The sequence below is a fragment of the Vicia villosa genome, unplaced genomic scaffold (assembly GCF_029867415.1).
Source record: "Vicia villosa cultivar HV-30 ecotype Madison, WI unplaced genomic scaffold, Vvil1.0 ctg.000711F_1_1_1, whole genome shotgun sequence".
Lineage (NCBI taxonomy): Eukaryota > Viridiplantae > Streptophyta > Magnoliopsida > Fabales > Fabaceae > Vicia > Vicia villosa.
This window is the reverse complement of record NW_026705317.1, coordinates 66,707-89,632: the sequence shown is the minus strand read 5'-3', so window position 1 is coordinate 89,632 and position 22,926 is coordinate 66,707. Positions and strand designations below refer to the sequence as shown.

Here is a 22,926-nt window from a genome sequence, read left to right as displayed (position 1 = left end):
ATTATATTTTATTAAATATCACTTGTTTTTGGTTTGTATGTCTAAATTAATTAGTAAGTCTTAAAACCAATAGAGCGAAAGTTTGAGGGGTTAAGACGGTCAAAGGTTAAAATCAATAGAGCGAAAGTTTGAGATCTTTAACTGGATAGTAGACATAGGACATTGGTTTTAAGGATGGCGAAAGCGTATTAAAACTAATTAGAACTTATTTATTTTCAAAAAATGTTTTTACACCTGCGCGGGATGGCGAAAGCGTACGTTAGGGATATTAGCATGTTCCGAGTCAACAGAGCGAAAGTTTGAGATTATGAGATTTAAATAGATAACAACTTCATAAAACAAGCATTTTATTAATTACGTTGTTTCCAAAAAGCTTTTCTAAAATCTAATGGGATGGCGAAAGCGTACATTACGAGTTAGGACAGTAGTCTAAATCAACAGAGCGAAAGTTTGAGAGGAGGACTTTTAATCAATTGAATTAATAAAGATTTTTAATCGAATTAATACGTTAGCCAATGGACCTTCGGATCACCTAAAGTTAAACGAAATACATACTGATATCTGTCTATTATTACATTTCTTAGAATTCACAATCACTTCCCCTTAGAAACAATCAAAATATTAGTAGCCTTAGCTTTACATAGTAACCTTAGATAACGGTAGATCGATTCATAGTCCCTGTGGATTCGATATCTTTTAAAACTACACGACACGACTGTGCACTTGCAATCATCAGATTAATAGACACGTAAAGTCGCGATCAAGTTTTTGGCGCCGTTGCCGGGGACTATTTAAGTCGATATCGTAACTCACTGTTACACCGTAGAGACTAGGGCAATTATTTCCTTTCTTTTTTGAACGATTGTATGCCAAATACTCGTTCACAAGGAGGAGATTTAATACAACAAATTAACGAGATCGAACGTTTCATTAACGTCAAATGTCGAGCTCGCAATATTCCCGAAGTAGCACCAATTCCGATTAATCAGGAATTAATCTTTACTGATCAAATCAATCAAATTACCCCGAAGTTAGAGATGGCTGCTATTCGTCCTCTTAGCGACTACGCCGCTCCTTCACGCGCTAAACCGCACTCAAGTATCGCACCACCTGCGATTGAGGCGAACAATTTCGAACTGAAACCTTCGTTGGTACAAGCTGTTCAACAGAACCAATTCTCTGGAAGCCCTGCAGACGACCCCAACCTCCATTTATCTGTGTTCGTGCAATATGCCGACACTGTCAAAGCTAACAACCTTAGTTCCGAAGCTATTCACGCCTCTTTCCTTTCTCCTTGAGAGATAGAGCTAGAGCGTGGCTTCAATCCCTTCCTTCTAATTCCATAACTACATGGGACGAATTGAAGAGAGTATTCTTAGCTAGATACTTTCCGCCTAGCAAAACCGCTATGCTAAGAGGGCAAATCAACGGATTTACCCAGAAAGATAACGAATCACTCTTCGAAGCTTGGGAACGATACAAGGACATGCTTAGACTATGCCCTTATCATAGACTCGAACCATGGTTGATCATCCATACTTTCTATGGTGGTCTTCTTTATAACACTAAAATGACTATAGATGCCGCTGCTGGCGGAGCATTAATGGACAAACCCCACGATGAAGCATACAACCTCATAGAGAACATGGCACAAAACCATTACCAATGGGGTGGAGAACGAGCTGCTCTAGAGAAAACCCAAACCAAAGGAGGAATGTACGAAGTAAGTGGTATAGACCGCGTTAACGCTAAAGTAGACGCTTTAACTCAAAAGATCGAAAACTTAACCATCACTCCTTCAGCCACCGCTGCTGCCGTAGCACCTAACTGCGAGATTTGTGGATTGACTGGACACGTAATTGCCGAATGTCAACTCTTGATTGGTATCCCATCTGATCAAGTAAACTATGCTCAAGGAAACCCTTATTCTAACACGTACAACCCTGGATGGAAGAACCATCCAAACTTTTCATATAAGAACAACAATGCGTTGTACGCGCCTGGACAAGCACCTGCTGTCCCGCCTGGCTATCAAAAAGCGCCTGTAGCCGCTCAAAATGCCCCTAGGAAATCGAACCTAGAAATCATGATGGAAAACTTTATAGCTTCCCAACAACAAACCAACAAGGACTTCCTAAATCAAAACATCCACAATAGTGAGCAACTAAAACAATTATCGAACAAAGTAGATGCCTTAGCTACGCATAACAAAATGTTAGAAACTCAAATTTCACAAGTAGCTCAACAACAAGCACCTACTGCTGCCCCTGCTGGCACGTTTCCTGCTCAACCACAACCTAATCCTAAAGGACATGCGAACGCGATAACACTACGAAGTGGAACGAACTACGATGGACCCATCGATCCTAGAACTCAAAACGCACCCATGTCACAACAAGAGCCAAAGGAAATCAAAAAGACATCAACTGATGATCAAACTGCTAAGACCAATGAGAACAACACCGAAGTGGAACCTGAAAAAGAAAAACCTTACGTTCCACCACCACCTTATAAGCCACCAATTCCTTACCCTCAGAGATTAGCTAAATCCAAAACTGAAGCGCAATTTAAAAAATTTGTAGAACTTCTAAAACAATTAAACATAACCATACCTTTCACAGAAGCCATAACTGAAATGCCTTCGTACTTTAAATTCTTAAAAGAAATTCTATCGAACAAAAAGAAACTCGAGGATAACGAAACTATAGTGCTTACCGCTGAATGTAGCGCTATCATCCAAAATAACATGCCTCCCAAACTGAAAGATCCTGGTAGCTTTTCCATACCCTGCGTAATAGGAAAGACTATTATAGAAAAAGCCTTGTGCGACTTAGGAGCCAGTGTTAGTTTGATGCCTCTTTCAACCTGTAAGAAACTAAATCTGGGTGAGCTTAAGGCAACGAGAATGTCTCTTCAACTAGCTGACCGTTCAGTTAAATACCCTGTAGGAATGTTAGAAAATATCCCTGTGCGTGTAGGCCAATTCTACATCCCAACTGACTTCATCATAATGGATATCCAAGAAGATTCTAACATCCCGATCATATTAGGAAGACCATTCTTAGCAACCGCTGGGGCAATTATAGACGTTAAACGAGGAAAGCTTACCTTCGAAGTAGGAGAAGAGAAAATCGAATTCATTCTTTCCCAATTCCTAAAAGCACCTTCTATAATTGACACATAAGGAAATCGAGAACCTAAGAATTCCTATACCGCCGATTTTTGAAGATGACAATTGGCGTGGGGAATATCAAGATAACCACCTGAGTGAATGTTTGGCATTAACTCCTGATCCTATACCTGGACCTAAGGAACCTGCTATAGAACTTAAAACACTACCTACTGACCTTAGGTATGAATTCCTAGACGAAGAACTTAACCGACCAGTCATAGTTAACGCCAATTTAGGACAAACCGAGACTGAAAAACAACTCACTGTCCTAAGAAAATACCCAACCGCTCTAGGATATAACATATCAGATCTGAAAGGAATAAGTCTTTCCCTCTGTATGCATCGCATTATGCTCGAAGAAGATTGTAAAACCTCTAGGGAGCATCAAAGACGAATAAATCCCATCATGAGCGATGTGGTTAAAAAGGAAATCCAAAAACTGTTAGAAGCCAGAATAATATATCCAATATCCGATAGTAAATGGGTTAGTCCTGTTCATGTCGTACCAAAGAAAGGAGGAGTTACTGTAATCACTAACGCAAAAGGCAAATCTGTAGCACAACGTACCCAAACTGGATGGAGAATGTGCATTTACTATAGGAAGCTAAACAAAGCTACTCGAAAGGATCACTTCCCTTTACCATTCATAGATCAAATGCTCGAACGCCTAGCTAAACACTCACATTTCTGTTATCTGGATGGATACTTTGGATTTTTCCAAATTCCTATCCACCCTGACGACCAAGAAAAGACCACGTTTACCTGTCCTTATGGTACGTTCGCTTATAGACGAATGCCTTTCGGACTTTGCAATGCACCCGCAACCTTCCAGAGATGCATGATGGCAATATTTGCCGATTTCCTGGATGGAATAATGGAGGTCTTTATGGACGACTTCTCTGTCTGTGGAGGAAGTTTTGAAACATTCTTAGAAAACCTTGAATTGGTACTCAAACGATGCGTAAGCGTTAACCTAGTCCTTAATTGGGAAAAATGCCATTTCATGGTTCGACAAGGAATCGTACTTGGACACATCGTATCCGATAGGGGGATCGAAGTGGATAGAGCTAAAATCGAAATCATCGAAAACCTTCAACCTCCCAAAATAGTTAGAGAAATAAGAAGTTTTCTAGGACACGCTGGTTTTTACTGACGTTTTATTAAGGATTTCTCTAAAATAACCAAACCCTTAACTGAATTACTGATGAAAGACGCCGAATTCATTTTTGACGATAAATGCACTGAAGCATTCTGAACGCTTAAACAAGCATTAATCGCTGTGCCGATTATGCAACCTCCCGACTGGAGTGAGCCTTTCGAAATAATGTGCGACGCAAGCGATTATGCTGTAGGAGCCGTTCTAGGGCAAAGAAAAGATAAGAAACTACATGTCATATACTATGCGAGTAGAACCCTAGACGAAGCTCAAATGAACTACGCCACGACAGAAAAGGAACTATTAGCTGTCGTATTCGCGTTAGATAAGTTCCGTTCCTACTTGGTATGAGCCAAAATAATCATATACACTGACCACGCCGCTATTAGGTACCTCTTAACCAAGAAAGACGCCAAACCTAGATTGTTAAGATGGATCCTTTTATTACAAGAGTTCGACTTAAAAATTAAAGACAAAAAGGGAACTGAAAATGTCGTAGCAGATCACCTCTCTCGACTGGAAAATCTGAAACCCGAACAAGTACCAATTGATGATGATTTCCCTTACGAAAGACTCATCGCTCAGTTGGAAGCTAACGAATTAGAACCATAACATCCAATCACTGAACCCAACAACTTCGCAGAAGTAGCTTTAGCCCGCTCTGCCACACCTTGGTATGCAGACTTCGTAAATTACCTAGCTGCTGGTGTACTTCCTCCTGATCTAAGTTACCAACAGAAGAAGAAATTCTTCCATGACCTAAAACATTACTATTGGGACGACCCCCTCCTTTTCAAAAGAGGCCCCGATGGAATCTTTAGACGTTGTGTACCCGAGGAAGAAATAGGAAGCATAATAACACATTGTCATTCAGCACCATGTGGAGGACACCATAGCACATCTAGAACCTACGCCAAAATCCTTCAATCTGGACTCTTCTGGCCCAACCTATGGAAAGACGTTCACTTTGCTGTATTAAATTGTGATAGATGCCAACGAACCGGAAATATCTCGAGACGTGACCAAATGCCTCAAAAGGGCATCCTAGAAGTAGAAATATTTGACGTCTGGGGAATAGACTTTATGGGTCCGTTTCCATCATCATTCGGAAATAAATATATACTCGTAGCTGTCGATTACGTTTCGAAATGGATAGAAGCTATCGCTTCTCCTACAAACGATACACGAGTAGTGATCAAACTCTTCAAAAACGTTATCTTTCCTAGGTTCGGTGTGCCAAGACTGGTAATTAGCGATGGTGGGTCTCATTTCATTTCAAGAATCCTTGAAAAACTCCTTCAAAAATATGGAGTAAATCATCGAATAGCTACACCATACCATCCACAAACAAGCGGACAAGTAGAAGTATCTAACCGCGAAATAAAGCAAATATTGTAGAAAGCTGTTGCTATATCTAGAAAGGATTGGTCATCCAAGTTAAACGAAGCTTTATGGGCTTATAGAACAGCTTTCAAAACTCCAATTGGAACCACCCCATTCAAACTCGTTTATGGAAAATCATGCCACCTTCCGGTAGAATTAGAACATAAAGCCTATTGGACCATTAAGAATATAAATTTAAACTACACTACCGCTGGTGAAAAACGACTTCTAGACATAAACGAATTAGACGAACTTAGACAAGACGCTTACGAAAACGCCAAAATCTATAAAGAAAGAACGAAAAAAATGGCATGACAAGCGTATATCTAGGAAAAATTTTAGCATAGGCGATAAAGTACTTTTATTTAATTCTAGACTAAAATTATTTCCTGGAAAGTTACGATCTAGATGGTCTGGTCCTTTCGAAATTACTAACATATTTCCGAGCGGAGCGATAGAAATCAAAGGAGAAACCGTCAAACCTTTTATCGTAAATGGGAAACGTCTTAAGTATTACCATCATCTCGAACACGATGAAAACATTCAAATTTTTAAACTTGACGAGCTGCCCGCTCATTCAGAAAAATGATCTTTATTTTAAATCGTCGAGCTTACGACATAAAACAAAGCTCTTGGTGGGAGACAACCCACAGTTTTTCTTATTTTTATTTTTATTTTTTTATTTTTTATTTTTTATTTAAAACATTCTATTCTATTTTTGAATTATTTTAATTCTCCTATATTTTTATGTTTTTTTTCCTACATCATATAATAATTACTATAATTATAACCGCTATTTTAAATCGTAAAAATCTCTCCTTTTTATAATTATAATTATTATTATAACTTGTTACACTTCTAATTTTATTTTTCTCTTTATTTTTCCTTTTAAACAACACTAGCCTAGTTCTAACTTAATTTTCATATTTTCAACTTATAGGCTTTCTTAACTACTAACTCATCAAGATGCAAGAAGTTGACAATATGGAAGTTGTGTTCCGTGGTAGAGGGCAAGAAGCGAGATATGCTAAGCTAGCTGAGAGGCAAATGGATTTGACTCGCTATCCTCACCACCCGACTATGGAAAGGTTAGGTATCGCAGAAAGCGTCATGCACTTGCTGAACCAAATCGGTTAGACCGCTTCTCACCTGTTCCGCAAGTTTAATACTTACCGAAAGCTCACTCTGGAATTCCTGAGCTCTTTGACTTATCTGCCTAACTGTGGACAAGGACTGAGGAAAGGAGTTATCCTCTTTCGACTCTTTGGATTAGAATATCAGTTTTGCATCCGAGATTTTGCTGCAATGTTGGAAATCCCTCATGGATCAGATGCATACACCACAATCCCTGAAGAAAGTCTTGCATACTAGGAGTTGGAAAGATTTTGGGGTAAGATCACTGGTAACGATAACCCTGAAGAGAACGAGTTTCAATCCGAGAACATTCATAACCCTGCTTTCAGATACCTGCAAAAGATCATCGCTCACTACATCTTCGGTAAACCCGATAATGTCACTGAAGTTTCTAGAGAAGAGTTATTCATCATGTTCTGCACCTCTCAGAATCGTCCGGTCAACGCAATCGCATTTATGCTAACAAACTTCGAGCGCATCATGCAAGACGAAGTTTCACCTATTCTGATCGGCGGATTTGTCACTATGATTGCAAATGCTATAGGTCTGAGAACACCACTGCTTAGATTGACACCTTTTGGTTCCTACAACTCTATGAACATTCGCTTCTGCTTTAATCGAGGTATCATTGGTAACCTTGGACTTGATCAGTTTGATTTACTCATCGATAATAAAGTACTAGATTAGTTCACCTTATCGAATCCAAGGACGAGTGTGCACAACCCTGCTAACTGGATTTCTATGATCAAACCCCTGAAAGAGAGTCATTTCCAGAGACACCACAAGCTTATGAACATTTAGATGACGACATGTATGTAGCAGAACAAAATTCTGAACCCGACACTCCTCTCGGATACTATGGAAATTGACATATACCCGTAGATTATCTTGAACCCGAATACGAACCTATGCCTGAAGACGATCACGTGCCTGAATATGAGCCTCTACTTGAAGATGAACCCATTTCTGAGTATGAGCCTGAGACTCCTACTGGTTCACAAGAAATTCAATCTGAAGACATGACTGACGTCGAGCTTGAACAACAACAACCTGTTGCATTTGCTGAATCAGTGGCCCCAAGAAATACTCCTCCGAGGATCGAGCCTGCTCCTAATCAGAACACGCATGGGCAAGCCATCGATGCACTGCAACACGAAGTACAACATGTGCGCAACGAGTTACACACTCTGCAAATGCACTTCTTCAATTTCATCGACACCGTCAATGCTCAATTCGACGAAGTTTTCAAACACATTTATTCTAATGTGCACAACAACAGACGTGGCTAGATGTTAACTTTTAGGATATTAGATTTTATTTCTAGTTTTAGCAATTTCCAATTCCTAGTTTAGAATTTAATTTTTTGTATTTTTACATTCTGTTTCTATCAACACTCAGTACCAGTTTTAATTCAAAATGCATTATTTTATTCATTACTGCTACTGTGTTATATTATTCTTCTGTCTGATTGCTATATATTTATGAATGCATATAACTCACTCAGTCTGGTATTTTGCTGTTTATAGTAACATCACATGTCACATCTGTGCTATTCTCATAATTTTGTATCTGTCAGCACGTGACTACAGCACCACATGCGAGATAGGCATGTCCCTAGGCTATGAGACGCACGTCTCCACCTCTGTGGGACCACCCTTCTGCATGTTAAGGACAGGAGACGCCCGTCTCCATACCCTGTCCCCCTGCAGACTGCCTGCCTGAGACGCGCGTCTCCCAAGGGTAGCAGGCTGCATGCTTCGTTTGACCACGCAGACCATCAATTCTCCCTCTTTGAATTTTGAATTTTGAATTTCAAAATTCATCATTCAATACTCTTCCTTCTCCCCATAATTTCTTCCATTTAAACACCATAAACCACATTCTTCCTCCATCATCACCTCTTTAACTCTACATCATTTCCCATTTCTCCATTCCATTCAAACTTCAAACACCACCATAACTTCATTTCAATTCTATATTTACTCCACCATTTTCAAACCTCACTATAAAACCACACCACCACCACTCTTTTTCTTCACAACCTCCAAACCATTTTCTCCTCTTCTACTCTCCACACTATCTTTTTCCAAACACATCATGCCTCCACGTTCAGTCATCCAAAGTGTGCGTCCTGAGAGGCCACCTCCCGACCTTTCACATATTATCTTTCGAGAGGAAGACGACAATGCTCAAAGAACCAAATACCTCGCTCTCTATGAACGTTCGGTTGTCCCCACGAAATTCGTGAACATCGAATGTCTAGAAACTCTGGGTCTCATAGATGGTGTCACCCGTTTGCTCACAAAATCTAACCTACATCATCTCTGTACCGAACCCGTGCCCACTTATGAGCCGCTCGTCTTAGAGTTCTTAAGTTCTTTCCATTACGACACTCCTTCTGATCAACCACTTTTAACTGGTAACATCCAATTTCGGATGTTTAATCGTGAATTTATTCTGGACCAAGAAGCAGTTGCTACGTATTTGCATTTTAATAATGCACCAAATGCTCACCGCACAATCTTTCAAGAACTAAATGGCCGACCTTGGGAAGAACTTGCTTTCGAATTTTGGTTTAATCTGACTGGCGAAACTCCTACCGGTTGGAGGACCCTTCACGCTTCTCATATTCAAAACCCCGCTATACGTTACTTTCAACGTGTTTTGGGGAACACTATTTTTGAAAGATCCAACAACCACAAGGTAAACCAAAATGAATTATTTTTCTTATACTGTGCGCTAAATAATATCTGTTTCAATGCCGCACCTTTTATGCTCCAACACATCCAAGGATGCATCAACTCCCCCGCTACAAACCCCTTCCTGTTTGGCGGCATTATTACCTTCTTGGCCTGTGCCTTAGGTCTCGGTGATGACCTTATCTCCCTCTCTCATCTTATGATGCCTGCTCAATCCCTCGATCTGACTTACTGCCGTGACTCTCACTTGGTTTCACCCCGTCATGATGGCCACTACACTCTGGTCGTCAACAAAGTTCTAATTCCTTATGTCATCCTGCCATGCCCAGAGCAAATCAACATCCGTTACGTTCAGCGTTGGAGGTTTATTAATGAAAAACCTCAAGAAAACCAACCTGAACATCATAATGAGCCAGTGGACGGAATGGAACAAGAATTCAACCAAGCACAAGCTGATTTCAACCAACCTCCTCAAAACAATCCTCCGCCTATTACTCTTGATGCCATGTATGCTGCAATTCAACGCCAAGACTTTCAAGCTATGCAGACAAATCAAAACGAAACACTAAGGCTTATTCGAGAGATGCAACAAGAGCACCGTGACTACGCTATTAGGAACGAAGGTCATTACACCGAAATTGCTACACAATTGCATGATCTTAACATTTGTGTAAATGGCTCTCCTACTGATAGACGTCGCCGTGTTCGTACAAGAGGCGCAAGCAGTTCCCGCGACCGCAACAATGAGGAGTAGTTCACATGCATTGAGGACACTGCATCATCTAAGTTTGGGGGAGTCGTATTACTCGCTTTATTATTATTTCCTTTCCTTGTAATGTTTCTTTTTCAAATTCAATAAAGCATATTTATGGAATTTCAAGTCTTATATGTATAATTCCGTGGCTATTACAATTTCTTCCATTTTCTTGAGCCATAACAAAATTTTTACTCCAAAACGATAAACGCATAACCCCACACGTTCGAGAAGTACGAAGCTACTCAAATACTTAACACATAGAAATCACAATAAAGATTCAAGACAATACCCTTATTGTCCCGACACTCTAAAACCCCCAAGTGTGCGTAACCGATTTGAATACCCTTTATACCGAAACCATCGACTTTAATTTTTGAAGTAACCCTTATTAGTTTATTCTAGCAGTCGGCACCGTCTTAGACGCCAACTACGCAGAGAGTCGATGAATATAAGTGTATGATCCTTATAATTATAATTATGTATTTAACCGCTAATAGAAATGTGCCTACTAAGTAAGGTGATCCCCACAAGATCATTTAACCTAACGGTCACAAATCTCAAATACAAAGAATTTAAAAACTCATTGTTGATTGGTTCAGAAGTTACCTGGTAGTGAACTTGGTAGGAAGGACTATTGTCCGATTCCCCACAATCTACAAATAAGCGCTAAGGAGTATACCACATAAATGTGCCAGAACTCCATAAGAAGGATCATAGTCACTAACCGGCTACTCTGCTATGTGCGTGTCAAGATAATGGGCTTAATGTGATTGCGCGCGAATGAAAAGGGTAAAACAAGATGATGAGTCAAGGTCAAGCTATAATGGCATGATTCAGATTGGTATGCACGCTGGGAGTTGTCTAGTGTTGCTACTGTAAGTTTATTGCTAGGATCTACCGCATAATTTTCAAACAAAAACACTTTGTAGCTGAGTATGACTGAACGACGTGGTGGGAGTGTATTTTATTTCACTGTCCTCCTGTTTTTATCTTATTATTTGCTTGAGGACAAGCAAAGATTCAAGTCTAGGGGAATTTGATAACACGATTTTGTATCGTATATTTAGCTTGAAATTCATAAATATTTATAGCATTTTCCGTTTATTATATTGTTTTATTATGATATTATGCGAGTATTTGCTTTGTTTCAGGTTTTACACTCTTATTGGGATTATTTGTGAAAAGGAGAAGAAATGGAGCTAAAATGACTATTATTTGTACCTAAAAGATGGAAAAGGGGTGCTGAAGCAAGAAAGGGGTGTTTAGAAAGCCCAAATGTGCAAAGCGCTAACCCAGCCCACGAAGGAATCAATTGTGCGTGGCCCAAATCATCCCAGCACGTGGAGACGCACGTCTCCAACGTTCTTCTGCCACGTCACCAAGAGGAGACACCCGTCTCCAACTGCTCCTGGATTTTCTCCACTTGAGACGCACGTCTCAAGTCGTTCAAAGAAGTTTCCCCAAAAAGTGGAGACGCACGTCTCCAAGCCCCAGTCAGAGAAACTCCTCTTTTCACGCGTTTCAACGGCAAAAGCTCGCCTATAAATAGAGGCTGCTACTTCACTTCAAACGGTCCGATTTTCTGCTAACGAAGTGCTGCCGAAATTACTCCGTGACCATTATTTTCTTTCCTGCTTTCAATTAAACCGCTTTATTTTTCTCACAACAATTTCTACACCGGAAATTGTTGTGAACCTTTTATAAATATAGCCTTACGTTAGATTTATCCTTTTTATTCCTTGTTTTAAATTTCTGCCAGTTTATTTCCGAAGAACGATCCAGCCAACCTGTGGTTGAATTTTGATACTTCAAGATTCAATTCAATTCAGATTTATTTTATTTCAGGTTTATCATTTACCGCTTTATTTATTTTTGTTATTGCATGATATATTGTATGCCATTTAGCATGCCTTTTATTATAAACCAAATTAATTTATGCATGATTAACCGTATTAATATGTCTGGCTAATTAACTAAGATATCGGTATGTAAAGTAAGTTAACCGTGGGATCCGAAATAAATTGGCGTAATTATATTTTATTAAATATCACTTGTTTTTGGTTTGTATGTCTAAATTAATTAGTAAGTCTTAAAACCAATAGAGCGAAAGTTTGAGGGGTTAAGACGGTCAAAGGTTAAAATCAATAGAGCGAAAGTTTGAGATCTTTAACTGGATAGTAGACATAGGACATTAGTTTTAAGGATGGCGAAAGCGTATTAAAACTAATTAGAACTTATTTATTTTCAAAAAATGTTTTTACACCCGCGCGGGATGGCGAAAGCGTACGTTAGGGATATTAGCATGTTCCGAGTCAACAGAGCGAAAGTTTGAGATTATGAGATTTAAATAGATAACAACTTCATAAAACAAGCATTTTATTAATTACGTTGTTTCCAAAAATCTTTTCTAAAATCTAATGGGATGGCGAAAGCGTACATTACGAGTTAGGACAGTAGTCTAAATCAACAGAGCGAAAGTTTGAGAGGAGGACTTTTAATCAATTGAATTAATAAAGATTTTTAATCGAATTAATACGTTAGCCAATGGACCTTCAGATCACCTAAAGTTAAATGAAATACATACTGATATCTGTCTATTATTACATTTCTTAGAATTCACAATCACTTCCCCTTAGAAACAATCAAAATATTAGTAGCCTTAGCTTTACATAGTAACCTTAGATAACGGTAGATCGATTCATAGTCCCTGTGGATTCGATATCTTTTAAAACTACACGACACGACTGTGCACTTGCAGTCATCAGATTAATAGACACGTAAAGTCGCGATCAATTCTCTTTAAATAAAACCTGTATATTTCATACAAATCTTCCTATATTTAAGCTTTTTATGCTTCGTACTTCACTTCAACAATTTCACCGTCCAACCAACTAGCGTCGCTCTTTTTCCGTCCAACAAGTGTCATCCTTTCTACTCCTTCGCCATCCGCTCTTCCACCATAACTTACAATCATAATATCATTCTTTTTTGTTACAAATGAAATGTATGAATATTATGTCTGGTGGAAATGAAGGAAATTAATGTGATGAAGTTTTATGGTTAAAATAAGAGGGATTTGTATGAATGTTATGTGATAATAATGTCTTGTGTCTTTAAAAGAAGCTGAAATTTTATTTTTCAAAATATAATTTTAGAAAAATAATGTTATCCATGGATATCTGTAAATATCCGTAGATATCTTAAAACTCGTGGATTACTCGTTTAAAGAATATCATATTTATCCAATGGGGCGGACACGTATATCATGTTATTCATTCCCATGGATATCCATTTACATCCATAGTCCTAACATTGTGTTTTGTGTTGAAACATCAGTTTTGACATCTGTATTGCAAGTCTCAGAATTTCAAGATCTTTAGGTGGCTGTGAAAAGGATGAAAAATTAAGTCACATATTTTCGAGTACACTTAGGGATAAGGTATAGCGTTGTGAAATGGTTGGACATTTGTTGTCCTTATGATTCTAGAGTTCACACTTCTCTCTTTTGTGGTCTTATTTGTGATACAATGGATGTTCGCAAAGACCTTCATTCATTTGATTGGTGAGTGTTTGGATTTTATGAAAGAGTGAATAAGATGTTTTTTTTAATAAGCAATTTGTACCTAGCGGATTTCGAACTTGAGACCTTGAGAGGAGCATATTCTCAGGACCCAAGCGAATAAGATGTTATTTGGCGAAAAAAAACTACCACGTTTACAAATTTTAGATCAAATCAAAATTACAGCTTGGTGATAGATCGTGTCAAAAAGAAATACTTTTAGGATGTATTAAATATTTGGTGGTTCAACCCTTTAAGTTGCATACGACACTGTCAACATTAGATGTAGAGATGTCAAACGATTATGTCCATCCCAACTCACACCCACAAAAATTCGAAGAAAAAATATGAACACGAACTTTGAACTGCGAGGTGGATGCCATAATTTTGATATGTGTTTGTGAAAGAAGAAATGTGAGAATTGTGTTGTGTTGTAAAAGGAAGAAATGTTTGGGAAAGTTGTGTTGGTTGTAAAAAATAGTACGTGAAGTAGTTCCTATATATCATGCAAGAAATATTACACAAGGGTAATGCATGCAAGAAATTAAGCAATAATTCTGCACAAGATAGTAACTTTGACATGACTAATGCATGCCACAAGAGAATCTCGTCCCCACCTCTTACACAAGGGTAATGCATGCAAGAAATGAAGCAATAATTCTGCACAAGATAGTAACTTTGACATGACTAATGCATGCCACAAAAGATAGGGCTGCATGCATGAAGATAGGGGGAATCGTTGCAGGAATCTATCAGGAATCGCTTCAGGAATCATTACAGGCGCATGCTAGGGTACAGGAACTCGTTTCGGACGCATGCGAAGGACAGAAAATAGATGGGGACCATGTGGGGCCCTAATTTGTATTCTTCAAAATTATTGTTTATGTTTTTCCCTTGTAAATGAAACCCTAATTGTCACTCTATAAATTAGGGTTTCTTGTGTGCATCAGTACACACACGAAAAAATGAGATCTCGAATAAGGCCAGATAGCACGCAACGGACTAATGAGCCTCCACCACCTGTAAGGCGTTTGGACTATCAACCTCCCATAGTTCGAAGGAACGGATACGTTATTTTCTCTGCCGTCAAACCTCCCATGCAGGTAATGTTTTGGAACATTCAATCCATGGACCAGCTTAAGAGAACCCTTCTCAGGTTTTTGGAGGGAGAGTGGAGTCAAGGCGAACAAATCAGATCTATCAAGAGACTTAGAACAAGGGGAGGTGCTTTTCTTGAAAGACAGCGTTGGTGGGAGACAATGGAGGACGACATTCAATGCACTCGAATGATGGAGGACAGAGAAGACATTGTCCTAACCGTTGTAATATCCTAGATGTTGCAGTTTCTTTATCATTTCAGCTACTTCTGTACCGTTGCGTTAAATGCTCTGAGCATATATTAATGAAATTTTTTTTTAACATTACAAAGTTTCCAATTAGTATTGAATTTATTAATAATTAGCAAAATTATTTTCCGCGGTATTTCACCCACTATAAATAAAGGTGTGTGTGTGTGTGGAGTTGAAGTACCAACTCTTTCTTCATTCTTACTGCAAACACTAAAAATGAACTCAGTTTGGGCTGTCGTTTTTTTTGAGGAAGGTAGTCACATGCGTGTCTGCCTTAACCCCCATTGGAATTTCCAGAGAATTGTTAGAGCCATCAACACTGGGTTTCGTCAACTAAATGGTCCGACCAGAAAAGTTAAACAGATAGATTACCGTTGTCCATACATTACGTTGACGGATAATAATCCAGAAGGCACCTACATGTATTATTGGGACCGTGTGAAAGACGATGTGGACGTGGATCTAATGTTTTGGACACACAGTGGAGAGGTTAACCGAGGCGTTGAAAATCCACTTGTTCTTGCAGTGATACTCGAGTAGTTTAGATTAAGTGTTGTTGTGTTTGTTGCAATGATCGAGCGTGTACTACAAGTTGTTATGTGTTATTTTCTTAGATGTTTTAGTTTCTGTGTTGGTTATTGTCAATGTACCTTTTTAATGAATGAATGAATTAATGTTTTCCATAATATATATATATCTGCGCTAGTTTAATATAAAAGTCTCAAAATCTAACATAAACATGACAAGACCAGACTAATGCATGTCACAAAAGATTCTCGTCCCCACCTCTTACACAAGGCTAATGCATGCAAGAAATGAAGCAATAATTCTGCACAAGATTCAAATATGACATGACTAATGCATGTCACAAAAGATTCTCGTCCCCACCTCTTACACAAGGCTAATGCATGCAAGAAATGAAGCAATAATTCTGCACAAGATTCAAATATGACATGACTAATGCATGTCACAAAAGATTCTCGTCCCCACCTCTTACACAAGGCTAATGCATGCAAGAAATGAAGCAATAATTCTGCACAAGATTCAAATAAGTATATGTGTTAAATGAATTAAAATAAAAATAAAAACATCTAAATAAAAAATAAAAGTATATGATAAATCGGTGCATGCAATGGTTTAACATAATTTAGCATGACAAGAATGCATGCCTCTATAGCAATCTAGTCCCCCCACCGCAGACATGACAAGACAAGACACTGCAGGGAATCTCGTCCCCACCACAGACTTGACGGGACAAGACACTGCAGGGAATCTCGTCCCCACCACAGACATGACGGGACAAGACACTGCAGGGAATCTCGTCCCCACCACAGACATGACGGGACAAGACACTGCAGGGAATCTCGTCCCCACCACAGACTTGACGGGACAAGACACTGCAGGGAATCTCGTAATAACCTATGCATTTTGGCTATAAATATGTTCCCAAACTTGTTCATTTTCTTCATCACCTCTTATACTTTCATCAGAGCAATTTATCATCGGAGCAACTTTGTGTTTCATCATCAACAAACATGTCTCTCCTAACTATGGGTCAAGAGCATCGAGGCACCATTGCAAACATTGCCACTTATGTAAGTTTGAGTAAACACTTAATTTTTTTTACTTAAATTTACTAATTTCAAATACTTATGGGAGGTGTTTTTTTTATAGGATGTCAAGAGATTTAGGACCCGTGCTGGTAAGATGAATGCTCCTGACCCTTTGATTGTGGACTACGTTAAACGTGCGGGATTTGGTGAGGTAATGAACTTAACACATACCTCAGTTGATATGAAGTTTATATTAGCATTGTGTGAGCGTTGGAGGCCTGAGACTCATACTTTTCACCTTCCAATGGGTGAATGTACCGTCACTCTAGAGGACGTGTACATGTTGTTGGGTCTCAAAACAAATGGAAAGGCAGTGTATGGAAATGTCCAACAACCAAACGCCCTATGCGTCGAATTGTTGGGTGTGGATTTAATAGAGGGTGAGGGGCAACAAAGGGGTAGGGGCCAAGGTATAAAGCTTGCTGGCCTTCAGGAAGCTTATGTTGGGCTTCAATTGGATCAGTTTTCTGACGAAGAAACTATACTGCGGAAAACTAGGATGTATATTATGTTGTTGTTTGGTAGGTTTCTATTTCCCGAAGGCACGGGAAATAGTGTTAATTTTATGTACTTGTGTTTACTTGGGGACATTGATGCAATAAAGACATATAGTTGGGGTTCGGCTGTGTTGGCATACCTATATAGTTCCTTATGCAAATGTGCAAAAAAGGATAGTTGTACATTTAGTGGATGTGCATTCTTGCTACAAGCATGGGCATGGTGGAGGATGCCGGTATTGGCCCCTGCAAATCCAAACAGTTACGCCTTCCCTTACGCTTCAAGGTAACTTTTGGATCTTATTTTAATTATTGCTTTTTATTCTATTATTATTTGTAACTATATTGATTTATATCTTTTAATGTGTTTAGGTTCAATGCACTCGGAATGGATTGGTCCAAAACGCCTGATTCCAAAATCATTTTCTACCGCCAGCTATTAGATCGACTAGGACCCCAAGAAGTAATACCTCTAAAAATGTCCATTTTCTAAATATATTTTTAAAAATAACTATCTTCTATATTCTGAAATTAATATTATTTGCTTTGCAGTTTATTTGGCGTCCTTACTTGGAATTGGACCACGTACCCGACCTTGACGAGGCGGCTATTTGGACAGCAAAATCACCCATCATACGGTTCACCACTGTGGAGATGCACCCGAGTGACCGTGTGAAGCTCCAATTCGGCATGCATCAAGGTATCCCTGACCCACCTGAGCCTGACTGTTTGGGACGTTGGCATCTTGCGAAGGTTAGCGAACAGTGGTACGTACAAAATTACAAGTCCTTTGCCATAGAGCAGCGTAAAATATGGGCTCGTCGATCAAAAACGGTTCTAGAATTTCCTGTGGCGCCGGGAGAAATGAAGCCAACTGTTGAGTATGTAAACTGGTACAGATCCGTCACAAATCCTGAAATGATTGTGTCTGCCCCTTTCTATTTAGCTGACCCGCGAGCACAACCTCCATATTTTGGAGGACAACAACAACCACCACCAAATTACCACCAACAACAACAACAACCACCGCCACCAAATTACCAACAACAACAACAACCACCACCAAATTACCAACAACAACATTACCCACAACAACACCAACAACAACAACAACAAAGTTACCACCAACAACCAATGCAACCACAAACACCTTTTTACCAACAACATTCCCAACAACTCCACCAGTTTTTTCCATCCCAAACTCAACCACAAAATCAAGAATTCCATGCAGGGAGCTCTTCTAGATCATATTTCCAGGAATTCCATGCGGGGGGCTCTTCAAGATCACCACCAATGACCCCCGACATGGGCATAGAAGAAGAATACCCGCAATACACCACATTCGACCAACACACATCACAGTACCCCAGCCAACAATTTGACTTCAACACACCGCCACAACCATTGTATTTTAACCAAACCGGATCCACCACCAACTTCCAAAACTTCCAGGCTGCACCCACTAGGAGAAATTTTAACCCGCCTAGACACAGCTTCGACAGCGCCGCGGGCACCCGCCTATCCTATGGAGGGAATTCTATAGTTCAAGATGTTGAAGACCCAGGTTTCATTCAGGGACCGTCGACTATGGCACAAGACGAACCAAATAGAGGGGGGCGTCGTTGCGGAAATAGGGGGGCATTACCAACTCGTGACCCGTCTACACGACCCATTCGGCAACCTCAATGTGGATCGTACCATGGTCCACGTGGCGCGCAATAAGATTTTTATTTGTATCGTGAATGTATTTTGTAATGTTTTTAATTATAATGTATTTGTATCGTTAATGTATTTTGCAATGTCTTTAATTTTAATGTATTTTTATCGGCAATGTATCGTTATTGTATTTTAATATATAATTATTTTAACGAATATCCAACTTTCAAAATAATGAATCCACCACCAACTTCCAAAAATAATTTTAACAAGATAGATAAAAAAAACAATATAAAAAAATTATTGAAAAATTGTATTTATTAAAATGAATGTAGTTAAGAGAAATTATGTTAAAAAATTGTAGTTATTAATGAATGTATTTACTAAAAAAATGAATGTATTTACTAAAAAAATACTAAAAAATAATATTAAAAAATTGTAGTTATTAAAAAAAAATACTGAAAAAAATTTAAGAGAAATTATGTTAAAGAAAAAAAATTACAAAAAGAAAAAAGAAAAAAAAAATAAAGGGGGGGTGGCGACAACACCTAAAAAATGCACATAGGCGCCATTGGGCCTGGCGAATACACCCAAAGCCCATTGTTGTCGCCACCCCCCTGGCGACAACGTGCAATATTTTGGTGAAAAGTGACATTTGTGTAATATTTTTGAAAACCTAGTTATTTTTGGAATTTTTTTTAAAAATATAGTTATTCAAAAAAAAATTCATAAGTTGACGTTTGCTAAAGTACTAGTTTTTTTTAGTCCTTATTCTAAGATAATTTCTTTTGATTAATAATATTTTCTTTAATTCTTTGAAAAAAATATTAAAGTGGTTAAATAAAATATTAAAAAAACTAATTATAATATAAATTAATTTTACAAAAACCATTAAAAACAAAATAAAAATATTTACATATTTAATTCAATTTTCTTCTTCTTCCATCAATTCTACATTTCTACCTCCGTAAAAAAACACCGCAACTTCTAGCTTACAGTATCGCTTGTGAACACGGATGGGTTACATGCATAGCAGAGCTTTCAATCGTTACATCAGGTTATTCTTCTTCTCCACAACTTCACCTTTTCACTATATCTTCTAATTCTATTGCTGTCAATTTCTATGTCTTTTTTGAAACCCCAATGGAATCTAGTAGCATGTTTTCGTCATTTACTGAATACATGGCTTTATTTTGAATGCCCTTTAACTGTTTGTTAAAATGTTTCTTCCAGCTGTTTGTGTATGTTCTACTATTCTAGTGTATTTTCTGGTTACTTCTGGGAAGTGGGATTATACAAATGTCAAGTTTGGCTTAGGGCACTGTAAATACACATGAATTTACTTTCAAAATGTGTAAAGTGTTTAGAGTCACACATGAGATAGTAATAAGAATTTGTATTAAGAATTAGATGTATTAATAATTTGTATGGTTTGAATGAAGCAGCTGACTCAGCCATAGTTGGTTCTCTAAATACTATTTCTGATTCAGCCATAGTAGGACCTTCCAACTTTTGAAATATCACGCATAGTCACTACAAGATGTTTGTAAGTTTCACTGTCTTTGATAAATTCAGTTTTTTACTTTAAGAAAAGAAGAGATCTGATGGCTTCATAAGCTTTGAGGTATATTGCAGTTAACATCTAAGTTTCCTTCCTTTATCGAAATTAAAGGGAAAGGTTCAAAAAGGCAACTTCTTGGCTTTGATAGAAGCCCTAATTTCAGTATGTATAACAATAACAAGGAAAATACAAAACAAAACAAAAAAAAAACCCATAACCTCAATGGTTAAGGTCTAGACATTACTACTGTTCGAGGAATTGGGAGCAGAGACAGAAATCCAAGTGTAGCATCAATCTCAGCATTGTTGGGCTTGCATTTCTTTCTCAAAGAGACTGATTTGCATATTGCAGCTGCCCTACACTCCTTTTCTGGTGATTTTTGGGATAGTAGAAACTTTGCAAAAATTAATTACTTCCTACACTCCATTTCTGACATTAAACCTGGTTGTTTCCTTCATGTGCAGCTGTCTTGGAAGAAGGATAATCTCTTGACATTACTCCTATCTTTCCTGGTAAGCAGCATTCCTTTGAATAGAGTTTGATTCCCTTCTTTAAATAATCTGCACCATTTTCATCATCTATGCTGCTAAGTGCTAACCCTTCTTTCCTACGTAGTTTTGTGTCTATTCTGACTTTCTTCCTTCAGGCCACTAAAGAAAAGTCCCTAGTTGTAGGACTTCCAGCTGTTGAAATATCACACATAGTCACAACAAGATGTTTGTAAGTTTCCATAGTCTTTGATGAATTCAGCTCTTTACTGAAAGAAAATAAGAGAACCGATGGCGTAAAAGAAGAGATCTGACATCAACTTCTTGTCTTTGATAGAAGCCCCAATTTCAGTGTATATAAAAATAACACGAAAAACAGTAACCACAATGGTTAAGGCCTAGACATTACCCCTGTATGTGGAATTTCATTGTTTTCTTGCTTCAATCTTGATTAGAATACATAATGAGATCCTATTGGATATGGATCTTAAAACAATTGTCAACTTGTTTAGTGATGACACATTAAGTGATGACACTTGTTGAAAATATGAGGCATGGAGTTCATATTTTCCCCTAAAACAATTGTCCCAACTAACTTACTGTCAAACTAAATCTTTTCATATCAGGGCATTTGGTCTAGTGGTATGATTCTCGCTTTGGGTGCGAGAGGTCCCGAGTTCGATTCTCGGAATGCCCCTTTTTGAAGGAAGTTGACAAGATTGACATATTAATTGGTTAGTTAAATTAAATATTAATATGCATCAGTTTTTGTTTTTGTTTTTTATATACTGCTATAGCCTTATAGTACTAGTAATTAAATTACAATTAATATAGAGACTGCATGTGAATGCCTTGTTGCTATAAACTGAAAAACATTTGGTCATAGAAAGACTGTTGTAAGTCATATTTTATCAAACTTTATCTTTAAAGATAAATCCAAAATTAAAACTTCAATTAACTTTGTGTTACTTGGTTTGTGACCGTTCAAGAAAAACTGTCTCCACTTAATATCTATGACAGTTTATGCAGCCCCGGCCCCTTTGATTCTTTTTTTTGTGCATAAACCAAAGCATTCTTGCGCTTAACTACATAGTAATTAAGATCATTTATAAACTTAACTTTTTCTTGTAATTTTTCTAAACACGCTTATTAAGAATCTAATCTCGAACCATATAGTGTAAGTTTAACCTTTTCTCGTATTTATTGTTGGCTACTCTTTTTGATACCTTATCTTGAAAAATATGGTAGCTTTAGGTGGATTGGTAACTTCCTCACGTGGTCTCGTTATCATGAGAAGACACAGAACCAGCATTTAGTTAACAGACAATGTGGTATGCATACACAGTTTCATCAATAAATAACATAGGTCTCACTTGACCTTCAAAATGGGCATTTGGTCTAGTGGTATGATTCTCGCTTAGGGTGCGAGAGGTCCCGAGTTCAATTCTCGGAATGCCCCTTTTTCTTTAAGATTAGGAATTTACACTTTTCTATATTTCAGTTAAACTGTTAAACTATTAGATTCACACTCTGTTGTAACTGCATTAGAGATCTTGGATGTTTGATCTCAAATCAATGACTAAATTTGTTTTAATATATACAATGACTATAATATAATTGTTGGATCTCAAATTAATAATTGAGATTGATTATCATGTGTAGCTGTGTAATATTTGTATTGCAGAAAATCCAAGTCTCACTATTACGAGAAGAATATTTGATGTAAAGACACTCCAAAAAGAAATAGAAAAACTAGTGACACCAACATCATCCCTCGAATGGCTTTGATATCAGTCTGCAATGCGACATTCAAATAGATTCATTGAACAACAGTTGAGTGCTTCAGTTCTTTACTTTAGAATGTTTTACAAATCAACTAAAAACTGACTCAATGTTGGTGGA

General features: G+C 38.0%; 3 non-coding genes across 3 annotated transcripts; 2 read left to right on the top strand and 1 right to left on the bottom strand.

Moving 5' to 3' along the window:
- Positions 1–1,408: 1,408 nt before the first annotated feature.
- Positions 1,409–1,515, bottom strand: LOC131630618 (small nucleolar RNA R71). The gene has a single exon (XR_009292378.1). It is a non-coding gene; the product is annotated as a small nucleolar RNA R71 (small nucleolar RNA).
- A 20,134-nt stretch (positions 1,516–21,649) lies between these two features.
- Positions 21,650–21,721, top strand: TRNAP-UGG (transfer RNA proline (anticodon UGG)). Its single transcript has one exon. It is a non-coding gene; the product is annotated as a tRNA-Pro (tRNA).
- Positions 21,722–22,411: 690 nt separating this feature from the next.
- Positions 22,412–22,483, top strand: TRNAP-AGG (transfer RNA proline (anticodon AGG)). Its single transcript has one exon. It is a non-coding gene; the product is annotated as a tRNA-Pro (tRNA).
- Positions 22,484–22,926: the final 443 nt, after the last annotated feature.